This window comes from Hylaeus anthracinus, unplaced genomic scaffold (assembly GCF_026225885.1).
Source record: "Hylaeus anthracinus isolate JK02 unplaced genomic scaffold, UHH_iyHylAnth1.0_haploid 11982, whole genome shotgun sequence".
Taxonomy (NCBI): domain Eukaryota; kingdom Metazoa; phylum Arthropoda; class Insecta; order Hymenoptera; family Colletidae; genus Hylaeus; species Hylaeus anthracinus.
The window spans coordinates 9,753,883-9,779,099 of NW_026534330.1; the positions used below are offsets into that span (position 1 = coordinate 9,753,883).

Genomic DNA, 25,217 nt, shown 5'->3' on the forward strand with positions numbered 1-25,217 from the left:
CGATACGCGATTTTACTTCGTTTGGTGTGCATTAGGACGCCCCGTTAATTGGACCAAAATCCGTGCCGAGGCCAGGAAAAAAAAATTCACGAATTAAATGAACGTCGAACGGCGCTAATTAACACGTCAAATGGAATTTAAGGACGCCCTTAATGTGCGGAAATGCGTAAGAATTTACGTTTTAATCGCTTACAGAGGAAATTATCGGAATAATGAATCTGTGTTCTTTGTGGAAGTCATATAATTATCCAGAAAAAGTATATCCGCATTTGCACGATTGTAATGCCACGAACAACTTTTACACCGTAATTAATCATCGTAATTTCAACGAGGCTTTGAGCATAAAATAGACCAGAAAAAGTAGAATTACTTGATTAATTTAATAATGAATCTGTGCTCTTCATGTGGAAGTCGTATAATTATCCTGAAAAAGTATGTACCTTTCTTCTTGCTCTTATCCGATTGTAATATCATGAATAAGTTTTATGTCGCAATTAAAATTCGATTAGGATATTACAGTATTGCGTAGTTATTAATTTCAATAAGACTTAGAGTATGCAATAGTTCAGACAAAGTAGTATTGCTCGAATCATTTAATTATGAATATTTGAGAAAAGAAGATTACGACTTAATAAAGGATTTAATAAATGAAATTAAAGAAAGTATCCGGAAATAAATGCCTAACACGTATTTTATTTTTGAAGCTACTTATAAATTTTATTGGAAGATTTCCATTTATGTAAAGGAGAACAATATTAATAAGTTTCGTGTCTGTAACAGAATAATAAATATTTATTAAGTATATTAACTATATAAATGTTTTTAAATAACTCGTAACAAAGAAAAATCAAGGTTGATAATTATTTCGTCGTAGCTTCACAAAATTTACATTATTTTACAACAAAATATTTTTTCAAACGTTAGTAACTACAAGAAACCATGGTAAAAAGCTGACTCTATAAGTTGCAATCTTTTTAGTCAAGATGGAATATATTCCAAATGTTATAATATAACGTAAATTTTAACGTTTATTTTCCTTTGTTATGAGTAATTTGCAAATAATAAAAAAATACTTTTAAGTCCATTTCTTTTATGATTTTGCTTCTCACTCTATCTCCAACATTATCTGAAATTGCGTTATTTTACAATCGATTTAACTATTTCCAAGTGCCCGCCGAGTAATAAAATATCACCCCATTTTCTCACTCGTGATCGATCGACCGTCAAGACGTAAGAATGCATCGCGATTAGCGCAACTGGCGAATTGCCCAGTCGTGTTTAATGCAACCGTAATCCTCTTAACGTTCTCCGCTTCGTTCTTTCTTCCGTTCCTTTTGTCTTTCCCCAAGCTCGTCTACGCACCCATCATTGCACGCGCAATTCGTCATCAGCCAATGGCATTTATCTTCCGAAGAATGAAGTACACGCGATGGAATCCATCAAAAGTGAATCACCGTCGACAGAAGAATAAAATGGAATTTGAATGAAACCCATGCATTAGGAATTTAGAATGCAAAGACACCGTGGAATACACTTATTTTGAAATGGAAATAGAAATTCTAGACCCAAATGTGGACTCTATTGTCTAAAATTTGGGTCTTATTTCGATGCAAGTGACAGAAACAATTTTTAAGAAGAATTTCAAACTTTCCCAGTGATATTTCAAGGGACTTGAAGTTCACACTTGATTTTACCTTTTAATAAGTTTTGATGTAATCCAAACGCTGCTATATGCTACATATAGTGGCGTGAAAATGTTTCCAAACAATTATTCTGCGTTTCAGACCGTTGTACTCTACCCTACTTCATTATGCTTTACTTTCATGTTAATCGAAATACAACTTTGTTTTCCCTCTCGAAAGCGAAGCTAGAAAAGCACATGGCTGGAAGCATTTACACGCCACTACAATTTCGCATTGAATATGAATACTGTTGCATAACTGATAGTAGGTACTATAATACCCCGTAATTGTTCGGAAACAAATTTCCCCCAATTCGGAAATTTTAAGCGATTATTCTGAAATGAAATTAAAATCACATTACATGTAAATTAAATTCTATCGTTTGAATTTAAATAAATAGAAAAGTGATGAACTTTTTTCCTACCTTCTTTAATAAAAGAAAAAAAAAAGTGAAATTTTAATACTTTTTCCACATTATAATGATTCACTTTTTCATATTCAATATCATTATCCTTTTTAAAAACTCTTTTGATAATTCTTACTTCTTTATATTTTTTCAAATATTATTCAACACAATATGCCATAAAGTATACTAAAGTTAAGTTGCAAAAGAGTCATTCACCGAACCTTCCCTCACGCCTTGCTTTCTCCGCTACCATAAGTAATGTTTTCACGTTTGTATACATTTTCTCTCGTTATGACGAATGAAATCATCGCATGAAAGAATAAATGGTATAACTACCATTTCTGTGGGCAGTTGTGAATGGACCTTTGCGACGGAAACGAGACGCGTACTTTCAACATGCACAAAGCAACGCGAATTCACACTGTTATATTTAGAGCGGTCGTAGAATCATCCTCGAAGAAATATCACGCGTGACAAGAGAAGACAAGCCTAGGTTCGCTAGGAAGTCACCGCGAATACAGTTTCAGCCTTTAGAAAATTGCCACGATGTTTCACTTTTGGCATTCGACGACTAATGGTTACACGATATGTCAGTGATTCTCATGTACAGATCTGTGAACCTCTAATCTCTTCAAATGCTTATTCGTAGCTTGTTATTTTTCATTAAAAGCACCCATTAAAAAGCTTTCTGTCGTCGGCAGTGAAAATAGAAAACAAGAAAATGATAACTGGAAAGCCTGATATTTTGGAAAAATGTTGTATTTTATATAGTAAATTAGAAATAATTAGAAACAGTATATTTTTCTGTAGTTTCTACTTTTAATGAGACAGTTCTGTTTGGGAATAAAGTAATTAAGCATTTTTTGACAGGATCCAACACAAAAATTAATTTAATTTTAAAAGAATTTAAAAATACTGAAACGACTATTCTACTTATTGTTCATATCTGTATGTATATGCATTACATCGAAAAGAGAGGTATAAAAGCTTTAATTAAAAAGTATGATATTCAAATTGAATAAAAATTTTACAAATACAAAATCATTAAAAGTCATTACAAAGTCATTACAAAGTCATTAAGTTAATAAAATGCAGTTTAAAAATATACTAAGAAATCAAATTAATCCTACTTTCGGGGGTTGCTCCAAAAATGTGCTTTAATTATGAGGATCCATAGAATTTTGAGAAGATGAATTTTGAGAAACACCGTCATTATGCTATACAATGTGTACAGTTTAAGCACTCTTTCGGACGAAACATTAATGCACTCGGTTTGGATTTATTGAAACTCCCAGAGATGGAAAATATTAAATAATATTGGTTATCAATTCATTGGAAAATAGAATCTCCTTGAATTCTAAAAGGAGCACTGCAGAATAAACCGATGGTTCAAAAAGCAAACAAATTCCCTTTGTAGCCTGATGTTTGATGATTCAATTCCGGACGAGTCCAGCTTTCTAAAAGCGTACTTTGATCTCGTGATTTTTACGAGCATTTCATTATATACCCGTAATTTAACTATATGGAGCACATCATTTAATTTTAAGCATATAATTTTGTCTTGCTTGAAATTGCTTGCAACGCTAGTTACTTACCTCTCGCAAATATTTTAAATATAACTGATCAATTCAGAACGTTATTGACGATTTTTAGTGTGAAATTAGTACTCTTATACGAGTTAAATTGAAAGAATGTTTTTGTTCTCTTTCACACTTAGTGATAGTAGCGATGATCAAACAATTAATTTTTATTTTACCAGAATTGCATGCAATAAAATATGAAATAAAAAAAAATAGTGTATAAAAGCAACAATAATATTTGTTGTTAGTAACCTAATTTTGAAGACTTTAAAATTCACACAAAAACACATTAAATTACAAAGAAAAGAATAAAACCAAATAATGTAATTAATTGCAAAAAAATAATATAACATTTTCGATTTTTATTGTTAGGTATAAGAGATTACCTAGAAAATATTGAATAATACATAACAAATAACAAGTAATAATAATTTCAAAACGTTTTACATGTGTCAATTTAAACAAATCAACAAAGTAAAGCATTCTATTATCAACAGAGATCCATGAAATACATTGCATAAGGCAGGACTGAAAGTAAATAAAAGTAGAGCCTTCATAAATCTTACTGAAGTAGATAATTTATACCCATTAGTATCCATGCATAAAATTAACATTTCCATGTATGATTAGTAGACATTCACGGACATCCATCAGATAAAGGTTGGCAGTGATCGTGAGATATACGTTTTTAACCCCATAACACGCTGGTAAGTATTGCCAGCTCGCAAAGTTTGTGAACCTGCACGCCCAGCGTGATCAGAAATTGCGCCAGCATAATCCAATGAATTATTTTAATGACTATTCAGTTACGTTTCGAGTTACATACGACACGCCACGGTATTTGATCGGAAATAAGCACGCAGCAGCACAATCGTTAACCCGATGTAATGCGGTGGTAATGACAATAGTCGCGCAGCTCAACGACATTTAATACTAATTATACGCGACTTTGTTCACAGAGACATTTATAGTACTCTCGTGTGGGGTTTCACCGATACCGATGCGCGAGTCAATAATCCTATTCAAGCAATTTTTAATTATTTTCATAAACGACGAACGTGTACGAGCTTGGACGAACAAATTTTAATTAACGATCGCTAATTATTTCCCGTTAAAAATGAAATGCATTATTCTCGCGTATTAAAAAAATATATTCGATATTTTTTACACTCTTTCAATAATAAGTTTTACGTTACTCGAGCGGGCGGTATGATTTAATTAATTTGTAATTCAATGAATTCATGATCAAATTTACATTAACGAAATGTAATATAACCCAAATACCTTTTGCTTCTTGTACTATTGAATGGAATATTTTCATATCATATGTATTTTCATACATTTAGAGAATGTTTGAAATTTTTGATAAAGATAAATAGAATGTTTGTAATGACATAAATGATCAATAATTTTACGCTCTACAAAGATTCAGATTATTAATTTTCCAAACACATTTACAATAAAACGCATTATTTTCAGGATCCACTTTTAACTAAAATTACAAACGTGGTAACCATTAAATATTATATTATTTACGTACGCGATCCTTTCTCTATTAAAAATGTCTGCTCATCCCTCCTCTACATTGTGTTCTTAATTTCGAATACGCAGATTCAGAACAATACATACCATGTCGCTCGCGCTGAAATCTCATTACATTCATTAATTAAATTGTTCCGATTCGAAACGTGCACGTATTCGCGCCGCGTTGCGCACAGTTGTTAGCGGGAGTCGAAATTATTAATTAAATCATATCAAAACACGAACTGCGACGCCGATTCCCTAAATTGAATCGGTTCATTCGAAATCGGTACTTGCTTCTCATCGATAGCGGATCCCTGACCTTAATTGCCTCTTAATTCGCTCACAATGACATTAAGCAAAAGTGATAGCACCTATTCCGTCCAATAATTTCACGACGCAATACAAACTTGATTTATTAAGTGGTGAGCAGTTTTTTATTACGTGGAAGATGTTAATATAAGCATTTGCCACTTGTAATTACAGAAAGAGATTGTCCCAGTTATTGTTGATCAATCACATTTTTACAAAACATGTTTACAAAAGACACACGTCGTTGGATAATTTATTTTAAGGCACTATTCTACAAACAATTACTGAATTTTTAATTTTCCATAAATGTCATTCCAGTGAATAAAGTCTACATAAAGCCCAGCAAATTATAGTATTCCAGAGCCTATGATATAATAAACGTGATGAGAGTCTATTACCTAATTAATTGTAACAATACCATTGGCGATTTTTATGGAACCACGAGAGCCATGCAATATTATCCTAAATTCATTATTCGCGTCGTTTCGTTAGTTTCAATTCGACCTGGTCTCGAAACTAACTTGATAAACGGTGGCTCGTTACGTTCCATTATGGTCTAATTTTTTTACAATACTTTCCGGGGAAATTTTCAATTTAACCGCGGCTGCAAATTATAGCCTCGTAGATTACATCGATGACGACAGCGGCGAATTGTAACACACGCCGCACCGCGATGCATTTCTGCTTGTACAGTCTCCCCTTCTCTCTCGCTCCCTCTCTCACCTCTCTCAGCGAATAATTAGATAATTTTGACATGATGAACGATTCCCTCGCAATGTGTCTCCATATTACTGCCTTTCCAAAGATTCTAGTTACTGGTTACGACAAATGGGATCATAAATGTTTAAATAATATAGTCGATATATACCACTAATATAGGTATATTTGTTGCACACATTTTGTATTAACAATAATGTAAATATCATAGATTGAATTGGGCTACATTTATTAACTGGTCGTTCATATTTGTTCAAGATAAGTTTACTCAGTATTCTACGAATTTTTCAATATTGTTCTCACGTTTCTCGTATTTCTTCTCTCACTTTTTGTGTGTATTTTATCATTAACAATAATGATAAGTTCTCCATACTATATGAAACAAACTCTACGAACTTTGTTTTGTTACTTTATAAATTTTGTTTTGATATTTTTCAGAATTCAGTGTTTTATAAAATCAGAATGCTTCAAAAGGGCTATTTATTCACAAGCATCTATTAATGTGACTTTGCCTAGTTTAAACGTTTATGTTTCGTATCGACTTATGTTTTGCATACACATAATACATTTTCTCAAATTGTACAATAAGATTGTCATAGAGGTTGGCGCCCTTTGCGTTGCGTTCTCCCCCGATGCGTCAAATAAAATTTTCAAGCATCACCCGGCGAAATGCTGTATCGCTGCTTTCCACGCTCATAATGCGAAACGGAGCGTCAAGCTTTCCAACCAGGAGACATACTTCTCCGTGTTTCCCGCAACGAGAAAAACCACGGCGAACAAAGCTTTCAGACCAAACGCGGAAAAACGGTACTTTCGGCTTTTCGTCTTCGTTTCTGTGAATCCTCTTTCTACGATACATGCATACCATGCGCTGAGCGCCTCTTGTTTTACACGCGAATTTTATAACGAAAGAAATTTTGTTTTCTCGTCGCCCTGACAGCGCGATTCGGAATCGCTGTAAACGTCAACGTTTTCTATGGTTAAAATAGTGTTCCGTTGCACATATGCTGCAATTTGGTGTTGTTAAGCTTGTTTAATCCGAGAATTTAGAGTATTCAGTAAATACGAGAAACGCATTTTCTCGCCCACGCTATTTTGAATCCTCTGTACAAATATGTTTCTGAATAACTCGGTCCGTTACCACAGCGGACTTCTCCTTTCGTGGCCGTTTGGAGTTTTTTCGGATCGACGGTGTTTGTCGCACGTTTCGTTTTGCGAGCAACTCGCGGCCCCCCACTCTTGGTACTCCGTTTTTTGCGTGCTAACGGCTTATCGTCGCCACGTTCCGAAATTGAAAAAGGTCAGTTGGCCGATTGTATCACCTGTGAATAAATCACTTGCTAACGAGGAGCGATCAGAATCACATTTCTATAGTGAATTTAATCAGGCTGATCCCAAGTCCTTTCTTCGGTTCGTGGTTATCTCGTGCGATCCTGAAAACATTTCGACGAGTCTCGCACAACGCACTATTTTGTATTATTTGTACTGTTTGAATGATAGAATTCTTGAAAGTATTTCTACTTATGCTAATGATTTCAATGTTGATATTTATCTACTTCTGACAAGTTTTTATATAATCACATATAAATTTATTTTTTCGTTAAGCGAATAAAAATCCCTTGAGATTTGAATGCCTCGATTAAAAAAGAAAAAAAGAAAATATGAGCGATCATTGTCATCTTCTTTGAAGGTAATGAAATATTAAAAATAGAAATACTATAAATGCATTACGATCACGCGTTAGATTAATATAATGCACTATTTAAAGAACTTAAATACATTCTTGTAAGTTGCATTGAAATTGATGAATGCTTTTGTTCATTCTGCCAGATTAGTAGTATATTTAGCACAAGCTTAGACATTTGCCAACAAAACAACAGAATGTAAGGGGTGTTAAGCATCACAGAAATCTGAATTATAACGAATTTGTCATAATTACTACTGCAGTGTTGGGGTCTCCCCACATTGAAGCAAACATACTAACACGAGCCGCCTGCATCCAGTCACGTGCAGTGACGTGTGCCTGCTATTCTCAACACTGAACTAGGTGTTATGATAAATCCGACGAAATTCAGAATTCTAGCTAGAACGCTTTCGAATTAATACGGTACATGCATGTCTAAGGAGGAGGTGAAATTGAGAAAAGGTGGAGTCATACAAAATTCTTATAATTTGTTCTGAAGAATAATCCATAACACGCCTATTCACAAATTGTAATATCCTTCTAAAAAAAAATTCGGAATTACAACTTAGCTAAGACATTACTGACTCAATGCGATGAATAGAATTCCCAAGAAATAGATCACATCAGACACAATGGTGAAATTCAAACCCCTTGCCTTACAAAAATCTCAAAAATTTCTTCTCGAGTCGCTGGTAGACACTAGAAAAAAAGGTCTCGAGCGTAAAGGATTAATTTTCCTCCTCAGAAAAAGTTCCTCGACCTCCGAGCAGAACTTTATAATGCTTCCAAGCTCTGTTGAAGACACTGCTAGAAACGGAGAAGGTAAATATGCGAAAACGTGAGTCAAAGACGCCCCTTTTTGACGAATGTTCCGCGTTGCGTGACCGTGCTAGAGGAGCGATGCTGGCAGCCTGTCTGAATTTAGCACGCTCTCCGTGAGTCATTCCGCGTGGCACACGCGCCGCATTCCGGCTTTCCGCACAGCTGCGCCGCGCGCCACAAATAAGTTTTAGAAGTGCTTTGATCAATTGTCACCACGTAATCGCGCATTCCTCTTTGCAGCGGCTACGTGAATCGAAACCGAGGCCTTAATCGATGGGTTCGTTCCGATCGAACCGATTGCTTCTTCGGTTTAACCGTGCCCTCGCGGCCGGATTGGGTTCACAATCGACCGTTTCCCTTAAGGGTGTATTGCCAAGTACGCGCAGCTGAGGACACTTTATCTCAGGTTTTTGGCATTATTATGCTTGATTCTAATCTGTGGGCGAATTAATGTTGGGAATTGTTACTTAACCTTCAACACTAGGCCTACCGAAACAGTTCATTGGAAGGGTCAATTTCATAAATATTTTGTAGCTAGACTATAATACTTCTCTTTACCAATGAATATATATGATAGATACCTGTACTGGAAGTATCATTAAAAATTAGCTGTAGATTCGTCTATGTTGGATTTCCATGACTTACCTGAAACAAAAAAGAACAACCGAATTAGCAACAAATGACAATAATTAGAATTTTAATTAGATTAGAGGAAGTTTTAGGGGAAACCTTGACTCTTAATTTTCTATAGAACCGTTATATAATTTTGTCTGCTCCTGTAGTTAATAATAACCGAAATTTGTTGCTATTGTAATATAAAATATAATATAATATGTCTGTATATGTACAATAACATATGTACATTTAAAAATAATATCAAATATACAATTTAAAAAATGTATATGTTATAATGTACACATGTGTGGGGTGTAATGTACATATACCCCCCTCGCTCACAGAAATAGAGATACAGAAGTTATAATGAAGTATGTCATTGCCCTCATTTGAATAACGGAAAAAAAATTCCTAAGCAGGAGTGACAGTACGAATGTCCAGTCAAATTTGTACGTATCTTCGACAGACTTGATTGTCCTCAACTCTTCCTAATGGCTATTTAACGTGCTAACCATCGGCTGATATTTACGTGCAGCCGAGAAAGTTGTCTCTCCCGACCAATATATGTATTATAGATTCGCAGCAACCGAACTACAAATACGAGAATCGAGTTCGGTAACAACTAATTAATCCTTCGCTGTTTGCGTGATTCAATTAACGTGTACTGACGCGGAATTCGTCTACCCCTGGGTCTGTTACAAGGTACGTCAAATTCAATTTCGACAATTTCATTGGCTCGATTAAGGGAAGTAATATTAGTTCGCGGAAAATTTATATTTGCGTTTGGCAACTAAATTGATGTATATCCAATCTGTAACAACGATCGACAGTCTTTACTTGTGTAATTTGTGTAATCAAAACAATAAATTTATCGTTTATTAATATACCGTTGGTGAATACCTTAAGAGGTGGTTCCATTACAAAAGTATGTCACAAATAAAACACGGTGAAATTGAGTTTGAGGCTTTATGACTGAGTTATTAACACCGAAAAATAAACGAAGATACTAAGATTGATTTAATTTCTTAATATCATCTTTTATTCTCTTCGTGATGCATTTAAAAGTTTTTAATTTTCTCAAATTAAGAATATGTATTAGAAAAACAACAGAATTACAACAGGTGACAATAATGATGAGAATATGGAATTTGAATATAAAATTTTTTAAATTTAAAAATGTGTTTTAGAAACCTGTGAGTTATAAACCATAACCTGATGATACAGAATTCTAGAAATGCTAGAAACTTGAAAATGAACTTGCAAACGAAACAGTCCCTTAAATAATGTTAAAGTCAATTTGGTTTAATATAACACTGGACCTGGCACCGGATATTATGCTGCCAGATACAATTTTGATCAATTTAATTGACTCCGAATCGTAAAACACTTCGTGAAATATAATTCCATTTCCATTTGCCTCGTTGCCATCTGCGTCTGTGAACCTTCTAACATCAATAAAATTTAATGACAACTCGACGAGGTCAAGTATCCGCATTTAACGTTGCAATCTTCTACTTACTGCATTTCAATCAATTTTATTTAATTCGTGCCGAGTGATATTTCGAAAAAGGCAAATTGGCTACCTCGGAAATACCATTAATGATTTCCGATATTGAACTTCGATTTCGAAGTAACATGGAAAGAATAATTTAATTAGTCGACACCGCCATGGTAGACGTCAAATACTATCGTTAATTTTGAATTTCTTTTTAATGTTTCATGCATCCATTCCGTTTTGTTTGGAAACGATCTGCTTCAAGGACCACACACTCTTGATAACTTACTCGAATGTGAATTATTAATATCTTCCACAAATAAGTAATCTATGATATCTTCTTCCACTAATCTTCGTATAAGACCAAAAGATGTGAGGATACACAAAATTAAATTATTTTTTAAAACAACAAATTTAATATCACTTCTTATTATCAAAATAATAACCTAGATTATATGTCTGTTTTGAATCTTGGCACCCAAAGCAAAACGCTTTAAATTTGCCTGGCAACCAATGGATTAACTGACACTCCAGAATTATTATTTTCATCTTACATTCACACAAGCTTCTCTACGAATATGAATTTTAAAGACCAAAACAACAATAAATAATATTTTGTACATACTGTACACACTAGAAACGGAATGTGATAAGAGTTTCCTGAGCTCAACGAATTCCATGCCCTTTGATCCACTGGATTTAATCATACCCCATTATATCAATTAAACAGGCAGCGCGGATCGAATCAATTTTTAGCAAACAGGGGATATCGACTGAATCGACTGGATACCTTGGACAGTGCTCCATGAATATTTATAAGCTGGCCCGTAGCATAAACAGATGTTAATTAATTATACGCGGCTGGTCGGCCGATCTCACTGTTTCGCGAGCGTTGTACTAGCGAGGGCAGAGAAAACACATTATACGGAAAATTCGAAAATGTTGACCTGCAAATTTCGCACGACCTTCGACGAGCCTGTATTTGTCTCTGTGAGACTGAATGTTTGCGCGATAGCGCCCGCCCGTACCTTTTTACATAAACGTATTTACAGCCAAAGTTTCAAGTTCAAAAAACCGAAACAATCCTGAACACCATTGAACTTCTTGGCAAAAAGCTGCATCGTCGACGATCGCTCCAAGCAACGAGGGAATTTATAGTCCAGGTATTGTTATTCAATTAGCTTACCCTCTGCAATGTACCAATAGTTGCGGTAGTGTTTTGCAATGCTCGTACACAGTATAGAACTGGGTCAACCGAATGTGTACGTAATTATTTCTGGAACTTGATCGCATTATATTTCATGCTATTCAACATCGGTGGTGTAGTTTTCTAATTGTGAGCAACGATAATTTAACGATTCTTTCTATTTGTTATTATTGCATTCTTAGTTTATTTTATGAAGAGTTCTCCAAAAGGGGAAATGATATTTGGTGTTTTAGGAACGCAATAGGCTTGTTGTGCAGGATATGTTAGTGTAAATATATTATTAAATTTATTGAATGAATCAAATATGTTTTGTTGAAACATTGTTGTTTATTTTTTGATCTATTACATGTAGCTTTACGTTTCCGTTCATCCCCCCCCCCCCCGCCTCGCCACGGTCCGTTGTAAATATCTTTGAAGTCACCCGTACTACAAGCATGATGGAAATGTTTGCACTCGAAAGGTGTTTCCTTTTCACATACAATGTTTTTTCCACGCGAAAATTTTTATTCAGTTTTATTGAATATCCACGCGAATGAATTCTTCCCCTTCATTTCACTGCATCTCCTATTTTTACTATATCGCTACATTTTGCGCACCAATATTTACCTGACCCAAACAATAATAGGCATTGTATCGTGAGTTCATTGAACCGTGGTAAATTGTGCAATGTGCCAAAAATATAAGAAATCGAGAACCCACCAAAAAGCAGACCAACGTAAAACTGTAAACGAATTATTTCTATTCGAAAAAACTGCAATTTGAAATTCTCGTTAAGTTATAACAGTTAGCAACAACTGAAAATGTGAAATTGAAAATTCGATAAGTGAAATTGTTGTTGGTATTACTAGTCGAGCCAATTTGTTCGACACTCTGACTCAAAGGAGATCATGAACCAGCTACGCTTCTAATAAACTAACTAATATACGGGAGAGTGTGATCTTGTTTACTCGCACATCGTGCAAACAAATGACTCATCGAACTAAGACAAGCAATATAGATCACCCGGTTACGAAACTATTTGACTCGTTAAGTATTTGTCACTCAAACGGTTAAGTATACCATCAAATTGGTTCTCGATTTCCAATAACCGGCAACGAGTTTAGAGAAGAATGTCGAACTATTAATACACCGTTCCTTAAGTAACACCGATGTGTCCAATAAACGGTGAGCCCTAAATTCATGCGAGTCGAGCACGAATCTTAATGAAAATTGACGTTTTAAACGTCACGAATTTCTCGTTTAGATGTTTCCCTCGAATGTGCTTTCGTTGGTGCGCAATTATCGTTCTAATTAAACGGAACATCGTTAGTAGACGAAAGAATTATTAAAAAGTATTAAAAAGCAACGTTTCTCTTAAATTTACGGAATTGTTTTTTATAACGAATTGATGTATTATAATTATTTTTACAAACATAAAGCACAGTCAATTATTGCGAAACTGCTATCTTAATCATTATATTTACTATAGTTGTATAGTTAATATCACTGTTATTTAATAATTTAAAATGAAAAAGTTTATTTGTTAGTACCGAGCAAAGGCTTGTTTGAAATTTTTAGTAAACAATATTTCAAACTGCATGTGTTCAAAATTTGTTCATATATATCCCCTTCGTTTTATTTGATGAAGTATTGTCACACTGTGAATAGTATTCTTATCAGAAAATTGCTTGAAGTGATCCACAAATTGCATCATATAAAAGCACTTACGATTAGATTGTTTGGAAACAAGAAAATGACGAAGCTGCGGGAAATTGACGAAAATCAGCACGCATTGAAAATATCTCGAGAACCTTTCGCGAGTTTAAGGCTCCCGCGAAACTTTCTGACCTACATATTTTCATCCTGTATTCACTTCTTCGACTCTTTCCACGGATATAAAACCCTACACCCTCCCCATTGCGGAGAATTCGCATATTGCTCCCGACGGAGCCACAGTTTTATTTGCATAACCGAAAAATAATATCCGGCTAGTGTATATAGAATGATAATCTACAAGATAGCTGCAGCGCTCTTAAGAAATAACGTAGACAGTATTAGAATAATGTTGAGTAAAAAGAAATTAAATCATATATGTAGGATAAGTAATTAGGCGAATAATATTGTGTAACGAATTATTTGGTTAATAATTTAAACTGAATTACAAAGAATAAATTTTATTTTAAAGAATGTTCAGTCAAAACTATTTTGTTTTCAAATGTTTGTGTCCAACTGGACAAATATTCTGTGTATTTTAATTTGATGACATACTGATTTTTTCTTTCTTTAAATATATATGTTCAGGAAGTTAAATAATTTTTAGTCTACTTTTAAATATCTTTCTTTATATATAATTTATCATTTTAAAAACAGGGTACATTAACCTTAAGTATTATAAGTTTCTCAATAATTTCTCCTTACAATTAGATGTTATTTGTCGACGTTCTAAATTTTTATAATTAAGTATGATGGTATTTTGAATTTCTGTCTAAAATAACTCGATTATGCTTTAATCGAAATTTTTAATAAGAATTCTTGAAATAGAGAATTAATTGTATCAGCATACGATTTATCGATTTACCCTCCAATGTCAACAATACATATAATATGTATTAGGTTAATGCACATGAGCTGCGTTTGAATAACCCCCTCCTGTTCGAAGTCGGTTAATTAATTAACCCGATAATATCCATTTCACTCACATACAATACTGTACGTAACTTTAAACCAAATCAACCAGGTGAGTTGAAAATTTACCGAAATCTTACATAAATATATCGCTACAAATAAACCTACCAAATATTAAATGTCTTCAAAAAATCACGAAAATTACACTGAAACCAGTAAAAATAAAAGACGCCCACCAGACACATCAGAGATAAGGCTCTTCAATTATCTCGTGAAATCGCCGAGAACTCGCAGACAATCGTTAGTAGCGTCTCGAACTTCAACGTTGCCCAGGGCAAGATGCGGTCCGCAGCAACTCGTGCCCTCGAAAGCGGCTATTCTCTGTTTGCCGTATTCAAGGAGACTACAGAGAGTGCAGCCTAAAATTACCAACCGACCGAAAGATATTTATGGTCACTGGTATCTAAAATTATTGTAGCTTGGGAAATTCTAACCGATACTAGGTGCAACCGGTGCTGTGGCCTACGATACACGCGGCCAGGTGTGTGTACGCGCGGACTAGACGTGCGTGTGTCCACGCAGGGTGACCGAGTCTAGGTGAACGTACGTGCATGTTACGCGCGTCGTGAGCCGATTTGCTTAATCCATTCGCCAGTTCCGCGTGTAATGGACATTATATAGTCACGTGTGACTGATGAGCCAACATGGGGATCCGGAATCGTCCGGAATCAGAGCTAGAGGAGTTTCAAAATTTCCGAAACCCTAGCGCCGCATTCAGCGCGTTTTGATAAACTTTGGCTATTGTTAGCACAAATCAGCCCTGTGGGGGTTCCTTGTTACCTTTATGAAACCGATGACGGGGCAGAAATTATCGTAGCATTTCGAGTCTTCCCGCGCCGCCCATTGTTGCGATACGCTATAAATCAACGAATCCCTGCCTAAATCTCGCGGCACTCGTCGCAGTTTTTTCGTTGCTTTATTTTCACGAATAGCGATTTCAAAATTGAAACTATAAACTTGATGAAGAGTTTTCTGAACCAGCGAATGGGGAAGGGTTTAGAAAATTCATGAGAAGAAAAAGAACTTTACGACGTATAATTCAGGTTCGAACAGATAAATAAAAATAATATCCAGAAGGAAGAAGTGTAATAACACCATTGTATTTATTGTTCTTTAGACTACAGCAGGTCATGCAATTTTATTCAATTATTATTGACTTGGTGATACATTTGCAATATAGATCCCATATTCACTAACATTAAAATATAATTCCACTTCATTTTATAATTCAAATTCTTAATAATTCCGAATCGAAAATTGTTTAGCTTTTAGCGATTGCTCTAAATTTCCATCTAGATAAGACTATTTCCCAATATCCGGTGCCTTGGACCCGTGTCTAGGACGTCCCTGTCGTCAGGTTATACAACTATGGAAGAATGCATCTGCAAGTTGTTATCCGATGCACCTCGGAGCGTTCGAGAAATTGCAAATACGTGTCTCGACGGTTCTTTGCTTTGGTTACTAATGACGCTTCGAGGCTCGTAATGATCACGCTCAGAGGATATAACGCGCCGTTTAATTGGCTTGTCATCTTTCGACAGAAACGCAGCTGCGTTCGATGCATCCCGCAGGTTAAATCGTGCGTTGCATTTGGCAGACGCGGGAACGCGTTCCGTGACGAAAGCGCGTGATGGTTTTCGTTAAAAGATACAATTGAACGAGCTTTGAAATTCGTCGCGGGGACCGGAAACCTTAGAGAACACAATTGCAGTGGTAACAGAATTACTTGTTCGACGAGTAAAGATAACCGTAAATAGGTCCTTGGTATAAATGCAATGGAATCGCGCTTTGGTTGTCTGGCCTTGCTATTGTTGTCCAGACTCGTTAAACTTTCATTTGTAACACAGTATTCGTATTTGAAACTGTAATCTATCTTTAGAAGGAATACCGATTTTTCAACACTTGTTAAATTCTATTTACTCGCTGTTTTAAATAAATACCGAGCACCAGTTTTATCCAATTTGTAGATATTCTGAATTTTAACCGATGAGTGAAACGCAATTACCATTTTTGGGAACATCATTCGTGACGGTGAAACAAATCTAATTTGTAATAATTGGACTGCGGATTTTATGTGCCTGTATGAATGGCGTACCTAACGTGGAAACAAGCACAGATTGTTTGCTGATATTTTATAAATTAGAGTAATGGTATTAATATTTTTCAGTTCGGATAAGCTTGTATATTTTGCTCATATTTTTATATATTTCTTATATTTGCAAAAGGTATGAATGTACAAAATTCGCAGTGTAATACAATAACAAGAAACACTTAATGAAAAGCTAGATGATAAAAAACAAAAAAACATATTTTTTAGTTTTAACAATGTTGAATTTTGAAAATAAAAAAATGAATAAAAAAAATATACTCAAAAGGAAAACCTTCACAAACAAGAAATCTTTTAAACGGACCGTACAATCTTATTTAAATACAAAATAACAGGTATGAACGTCATGAAAAGGTACATCTACAAATTGATATTCGATTGAAAAATTATTCAGGGAATTCGATATTCACTCATTTTAAAACATAATCTCAGTTTATGAATCAGATTGATAATTCTTATTGCACAGTTAACGCAACAAGAGTTGCACACCTCTTATTCTTAGCCCTAAATTTTCATCCAGATAAAAGTTTCGTCCACGTCCGGTCGCGGGTAAGCATTTCTGAACGGTAAAAGTGACAAACGACTGCAATTCGGGTGGCCATCAAACAAAATTATTCGATTTAAACAACGATTCCCCGCCATCGAATCACGGCTGAAAAGCGTTCCAACGGCACGACGAGCACTTTTTTTTTCAAATTCATTTCGTTCGGTATGAACGGGTCGCTATTCCGCACGGGTGTAAAATTATATTTGCCGTCGTCGAGCCACCGGGTAAACCCGATAAAAATTTCAGTATGACCACGCCTACGAAACGAACCGATGAAACGCAATCGAAATCGCGTATCCATTTTGGCAAGTGAAATTGTATGGCGACGTTACACGCGGTATCGAATGGACCCAACTATTGCTGTTATTGGCACCGCTTGCCGGCAATTACCGACATTTTCGCCTTAATCATGAAAAATAAACACGCGCGTCGCGACGAGTAAATCCTTAATCTGACGTGTTTACGAGTTCAAGATTGGTTTTTAGATGTCGCTTCGTGGTATTTCGATGCTTTGAGTGTTAGTACGCGGCGGAGAAACTGGGTTATTTTCGCCTATTGAACGGGAATACAAAAACGATATTACATAATACTTTACATATGCAAAATATAATATGATTTATTCTAAATAACTAAAAATTAATTTCTGACGATAGTTAAATTAATTATTAACAATACTTATTATTTAAACAATGATGGGGAATGTAATTTTGCTGTTATATGTTTCGTGAATTCTTTTGGAAAGCCATAAATAATTAGGAAACCTGTCTCAATATTATGTTTGTATTGTCTTTCGTTTATTTTCCGACAAAGGCATCATTTATGAATCTACGTTGATCCATTCATCAATACGTTGAGTATATTCGAACATGTCAAGCAGTAAACGTTATTTTTCTGCTTTGACAAGAAATATTGGAATATTCTAGGTATACATCGCGATGCAACGAAAAATAAACATACAATAGAATCGCGAAAATATTATGAACGAATGTGTTTTTGTGAAAATATAGTACACGGAAAATGGCGGAACACGAAACCCTCGTGTAGTCAAATTGATTCTATTGGGAAGCAACGTGTAGAAGCTTTAGTTTGGGGATGATCTTGCTATGAATAGTAGTATTTCGGTTTAGTCTGTATAATACCATATACCATGATGAATATTTACAGCTGAAAATGTATTTCAATTAAACCCAGAAAATAAAAATAACGTAAAATAATATTCTGCAATAAATATTACATTTAATATAAATGTAACAGGTGTACTAATATCTATGGACGGCAGTAAAGCTCATCCCATAAAATACTGTTATAGATAACACGAGAGTATATAGAAATACCGAAACCTCTTATTAAAGTACAAATGTGTTATTGTCTAGAAATATAAATGAAAATTGGTACTTGTTGGTTATCCGCACGAATGTCCTCAACTTCGACTATCACTTTATGTTCGTTACACTTAACAAAGGAAGGTGAATGAAATTAATTATGAGCTTTCACCTCTACAAAAACGATGCCAACGAAAACTTACAATGCTGAGCGAATTTTTCAACCGCATTCTCGCGAAAATCTTCCTCGACCACCAGACACACCGTCACTACTTTTCATATTTACTATTCCCCCAAACGCGTAAAGAATTGCAAAACTTCAAAATTTCCTTTGCCGCAACTTCCTCGGCAGCCAACTTTTCCCAGTTCCTGGTAAACTTTCAATTTTCTTCTCACGCAGCTCCCAACCTCATCACGTGGATCGAAAATCAGGGGCGATCAAGACGAGGTAGAGGACATGCGCGAGTAGTCCGGAGCGCTCAAACTAGTTAGACCCAAATAACTTGGTCGGGGAAATAAAGTATGCGATACTTTAAAAGCTTCAGCATGGTGTACGGTTTCAGAAACTGATTCGAGCCAAAGGGCTTTCTGTTTATTGCAGGTGGAAGAGGATGGTAGAGGCAGAGATGGCTTAAAGAGATCTAAAATCCTGTGAACCTAGTTTTTTGTGGAAATGCAACGGTGCATTTGTAATTTCAAATGATATTTCTTTTTCCAGTGGAGGAATGTATTTCTTTTATAAATATACTAATATATAGAATCATTAGCTGCTATAATTATTAAACAATATTAAAATCTTTGTTATTAAAGGAAACCTTTATAAGACAATTGAATTTTTACAAAGAATCTAGTTTATGAGGGCATTTTATAAATAACAGAGTTTATAGGAAAATTCTATAAATAAAGATTTAATTATAAATAAATCAGGCCACTGATGAGTCCATTAGTGGAACCGAAATGAAACGCCACAGAAATTTTAACCGCTCCTATTTATAAATTAATTCATCTATATTCATTTTCAATTTTCAAAACCGAGGAGGAAATCTAAATATGTTTCCTTAAACCTCATCTATCATGTTTTCCTCAATATGTAATATTAAAATCAAACGAAACCATTTACTCCTCAGCTTTCGAGTAGCTTGCACAAAGACTGCATAGAAATACCTTGGGCAATATTTATTGAAAAATCAATGCAGCCGCGTCGAAGACAAAACGAATCGCGATGGCCGCTGCTCGTTTCACGCTCGCAAGTTCACGACTCGTTAGGAGCACCTCGGGCAACAAATGAAAAAGAAAGAAAAGACCAGCGGGGAAAGAAGAAACAAGCACAACGTCTAACAGCTTCGCAGAGACATTTAAAAGCAAGAGCCGCGGCAGCATCTGCAATTCTCACGTGTCGGGAAAGTTGTCAGCCAACCAGTTGCGCACATTCTCACTGCACTTCATCCCCGACCTGCCCGGTGGGTCAAGGTAAAACTTTATCAAGGGAAACGCGGTAGGGAAGCGCCTTTGAAAAGGGGTACGGTAAGTTTGTCAGGGAAGTTGGCTAGAAATGTTCGCAGCTTTTCTTAAGACCCCCAGAGAATAAGCGAAAATCTTTTCTTCTTTGGCTAAACGCGAAATTTCTCGCGCTTGTCTTTGAGGTACAATGAAATCCACTTTTCTGGCTGCTTCGGTTCGTGGCTCGCATTAACGAAATCGGACGTTCATAGTATTCGAAAGCCTGGAGTTTGAGTAAGCGTTGCAATTATGTTGCGAAGATTGACAAATTGAGTGAGATACAAAAATTGGAATACATTAAGGAGGTACACATTTTTGGAAAGAATAGATTTATTTTCTTATTATTGTTGTTACTTGAGTTACTAAATATTTTTATTTAATTGTATAAATAATTATATTATATATTGTAGCACAGAATGTTTCTAAATTATTAGAGCAATTCTAAGGTACCCAATTATTATAATTAATATTAATAAAACACATTAACCCCTAATTAAATTATACAAATGTTTTATAGATGTTTCTGTATGATCCTTAATTTTCAAAATTCGTTTTATTTTACACCTGTCAGCGTTGTGCAACTCATTCTCAGTAACAGGGGAACTGAATTTTCATTCGATTGAACTTCAAAAAAATACTGAACGATATGAAGCAAACGTTAATCGCGTTTCTGCGCTAAACTTTGAACTGTTTTCGCAATCAGTAGCGAGCACGGTATAGTAAAAACCAATGCAGTGCATGGCGTTATTTGTCCTGCCGTTCACGAAAGCTAGACTGTTATTAAATCTGGCAAAAGCAATTTCCTACCTGTAACATTTTAAGGGATTTTTACGTCCAAGGGACAAAGAACACCGGTATCAAATTTTTGCGATCAATACCAGCGTAAATTGCGTCATGTTTGTAATTTACACTCGCGACGTAGGTTGTTTTTCAAACGAGCAAATCTGTCGACCGCTGCTGGCTTTCCATTTACAAACATAAATTTTGTATTCCAAAGATAAACACAATCGCGTGCAATAACAACGTCTTCGTGTATTACGAGTTTTGCCCAAAAACTTGCTCCATGGGTCGATTTTCAAAACAGGTGAAGCACTTTTAGAAAATACTTATTACATTATTAGTTGGGCATTACATAAGTATAATTGTAAATAAAAATTACAATTGTACTTGGATTTAAATATGATAAAAATTTATTTCCGTGAACATTCTCAAAGGTATGAAATTCTGTTTTTCAAATTTTTGTATAAAATTGTTCATTAGTTCGGTCAAAGAACTACGTCATATTTCATTGCTACTACTATTCGACTTTAAAAATGGCCATTCCTTATATCAAAGCCAAAAATTTAGTACTATTAAATTATAGATGATATATAACAAAGTTTTAGAAGTTGTTATATTTCTAGAGGTTTGTGAATTAGCATAAAAAATATGAAAATAGAGGGGACAAAATTTTCATTTCCGAAAGCACAATTTTTGTTACTTCCATGTTTTTCAACATTTTTGTAATTTAAAAGTCACATATCCACAAACAAATTGATTTTAAGAGATCTCTCTTTAAATAAATGAGTATCGACAACAAAAGACAACATACTTTTTATCACAATCTCTCTGTGAATTCGTGAAAACGTCTCTGGAACGCACACACCGAAATTGAGCATAAATTCTGCAATATTTAATCGAGTCGCGAGTGACAGAAGTTACTCCAATTTATCTTTCATCCTCTTTGTTTGTGTACCGTGCGTCTTCTTCCTTTTGCGAGTGAACTGGACAGAAAATTCATCTCGCTGCCGACGTATTTTTATTTATTTAGACGTCCAATTTCGTCTCGATCGCGGGGACGTCGAACACGCCGTTAGATTCATAACGTAATGGCCAAAACTTTCTGCCAGACGTTTAGGCAATTATTTTCTGCCAGCGCATGGGCAACCTGGCTGCGAAAATTTAATCCTCCGAAATCCTAGAAACTCGTCCTGACAAACCCTCCCAGTTTTTGATAGTTTTTTTTTGGAAGTTGTGACGGAATAGAAACGCTGGTGTTATTACAACGCTGAAAAATAAATAGGATTATATTATCTAATTGTCTTGTTGCTAATTGTCTAACTGTTTTAATGCTTTATTGTTCGACGAAGCTTTCCTCACGAATGACATTATCACGCGAGTAAAAAAGTAAGTTAAAATATTCAATTGGATTTCGTTCCAATTCAGTTCAAGCGTAATAGTCTCGAAGAATAAATGCAGTAATTGTAATTAGAGTCTCTTGAAGCAGCATGTAATAAATCTCTTTAATCTTGATTAACTGCGGAACATCTCCCACTTTCACGCGTCATTGGTCAACAAAAGACTGTCCTATTCTCTGCGATAATACTCGCAGTCCTGTCTTGTATTTTACGCCGCAAAAGTTGAATAACCTCAAGCACGAAAATCTGTCATGTTTGCGACCTTTTAATTTCTCACTCACAGATTGTAACATTTTTCGCCACGTGTATTCTTTTCGTAATTAAAAGCATCTCGAACTAAAGTGATGCAATGATAACATTAGGAATAGATGAAAAGGTGTATTGTTAAAAGAAAGAAACATTGAGAATAGGACCGTTTGTACAACAATTTCAAGGTGTCCCTGAAGAAAGAAAATATTACAAACACTATTTGTTCCATCACTACTCATCTAATGTATCACCACTGCTAAATTAGATCAAATCTTTTTCTCCAAATGAATACAATTGACCGATACAATTGTTTCTTCGAGATTTTGAAATTATCATCCCACCCAAAAAACATGAAATTTGTACAACACGATCGGAGAATGGCTAAAAATTTATACCCATGAAAATGGTCAATCAACTTCAGTTCGAGAAGGGGTTACACGAAATGACACATGCCGCGTACGGTTTTTCGTTCGAGGGCAACGTTCCCAGCTGAATAATGGCCGGGAAAATTCATTGAAGACGAGCCGGTGCAATTAGTTTTTCCACGCGCAAGAGAATGCGGCGGTTACCAATCCGTCGACGGAGAATTTAATTTTGTTACGCACAGAAAGGAATGCTGCCAGCGACCAGGAGGAAAACTAAACGGGCCCGCCATTTGAAAACAGAATTCGAAAATTAAGCCGACGTTATTCGAACGGAGCTGCTACCTACATATTTTCCGATTCGCTTCTATCTCCAGGGATGTTTTTACAAAATATTTTCCCACGACTCTCGGCTACCTGGAAACGTTTGAATTTCAACTCGGAACTGAAAATATCAAAATATTCCCGTGATATCGTACCATCGATACATAGTCGATGACGATCAAACATTTCGATTTTTATCGTTATTTTATATATCCTCGTTTGTGATTAGCGTCTCGATTTAACACAGTTGGAAATAACTCCATTTTGAATTTACCATGGTTTACAAAAGCAGACCTTATTTATGTTGAAAGATGGAAGAACTACTGTTTTCCAATATGATAGATTAAAGTAATAATAAATGCCTCGTTAATTACCTAAATTGCGGTTAATGTTAAGTTTATCATGATCTAAGAAGAATGACTTTATTTTCTTGATAAATGGTTCTAAAGAATTGTCATACATATTTCGATTAGACTAAGGCACTTGTTTAAATTAACCAAAAATTGTTCTGATACCTTGTAATATTCCATGTGATTATGGCTTCATACTTTGGGAAAAATTAATTATCCTGGTATGGCCTGACTGAGAAATACAATTTTTTAATAAACAATCATAGTTTCATATTATCTATACGTAAAAACACTTCCATTGGAAATATGTCTTCTACAAAACAGAGGTCGATTCGTTTCCTTACAAGAAAATCTACTCGACTTCAAACTTATCCACTGGCGAAGTCATTCATCACCTACCAAGTCCAAAACTTGCAGAATTTAAAGTAAACAAAAAGACTCCATTCAACAAGTCCAAAACAATAACAGCCACCACTTCGTGAACTTCGCGATCCACTAATGATTTAAAAAATCACGAACGACTAACGACGATTACCACGTAACAGTTGAAATTGTCCATCTTCTCTGGAAGTGGTCCCGTTAAAAATTTTCCAAAGTACTGCATCGATCATCGAGGAGTCTCCGATTGAATGAATAACTCCACGGCACTCAAGAAATCACTTCCTTGAGGACGAGGATCCTTAAAGTCGCGTGGATGGAGTGTCGGGGTGGAACGGATCCTGGGGCGACTCGTTCTCGTCGAAATTCTCAGCAAAATATCGACGTGATTCCGATAACTTATGACGGCTGGTCCCAGTTCTACCACTTCTATGGTGATTGCCTTTTGTTACGGCTGAATAGCGTCCGTGGGTGCTTCCAGACCTCCCCAGGCGTCACACCACTCCGTGCTCGCACCCTTTGCCACCGTCGTGGAAAATGGAGGTCCTTCCTGCGGGACTCTTTCGGATGACAACTTCCTTTCGACTGAAACTGACCGCAGCTGAGTAGGCAGCAAGAGCTGGCGACCGTGTACCGACGCCACGGAAGAAAAGAGAGCCCGAAAGTGGATTTCTCTTGAAGGATCGTTTCGTGGCGACGAAGGGGGCACGGGAAATTATCGAAAATAAAGTTCTAGGACCTCGAGGTCGGACGAGGGTGCACCGAAGTTACGGTTGGTACTCCTTGGGCCACGGATCGGTTATTTTTATTGCATGAAAATCGCTCGAGGCTGCTACGATGAACTTGAGGGGTAGCTTGTACTTTTCGATATTGATATATCAATTTTGGAAACGGGGATGTTACTTTGATCTGTGTGGAGACTCTGTTGGAGTATTAATACCGTGTAAACATTATTGTTAGTAGATTTAGTTTCCTGTTATTGCATATATGAGAACGGTATCAGGTGAAAATAAGATACCTGGAGCCAAGCCTCGAAATTGTTGAATCGACTTTTCTTTAATGATACATTCTTGGGAACTAAATAATTGTTATCATCTTAATTTCTGCAGTTATCTTCGTATAAATTTCTAAATGATTTCATAAATTGAACTGGTAATTTATTCGATGAACGTGATATATTCTAAGGAAACTTCACA

General features: G+C 35.5%; 1 protein-coding gene across 2 annotated transcripts in view; it reads right to left on the minus strand.

Annotated features, from left to right (window-relative positions):
- LOC128886057 (uncharacterized) overlaps positions 1 to 25,217 on the minus strand; it is a 346,337-nt gene that overhangs the window by 194,725 nt on the left and 126,395 nt on the right. The window lies entirely within an intron of this gene.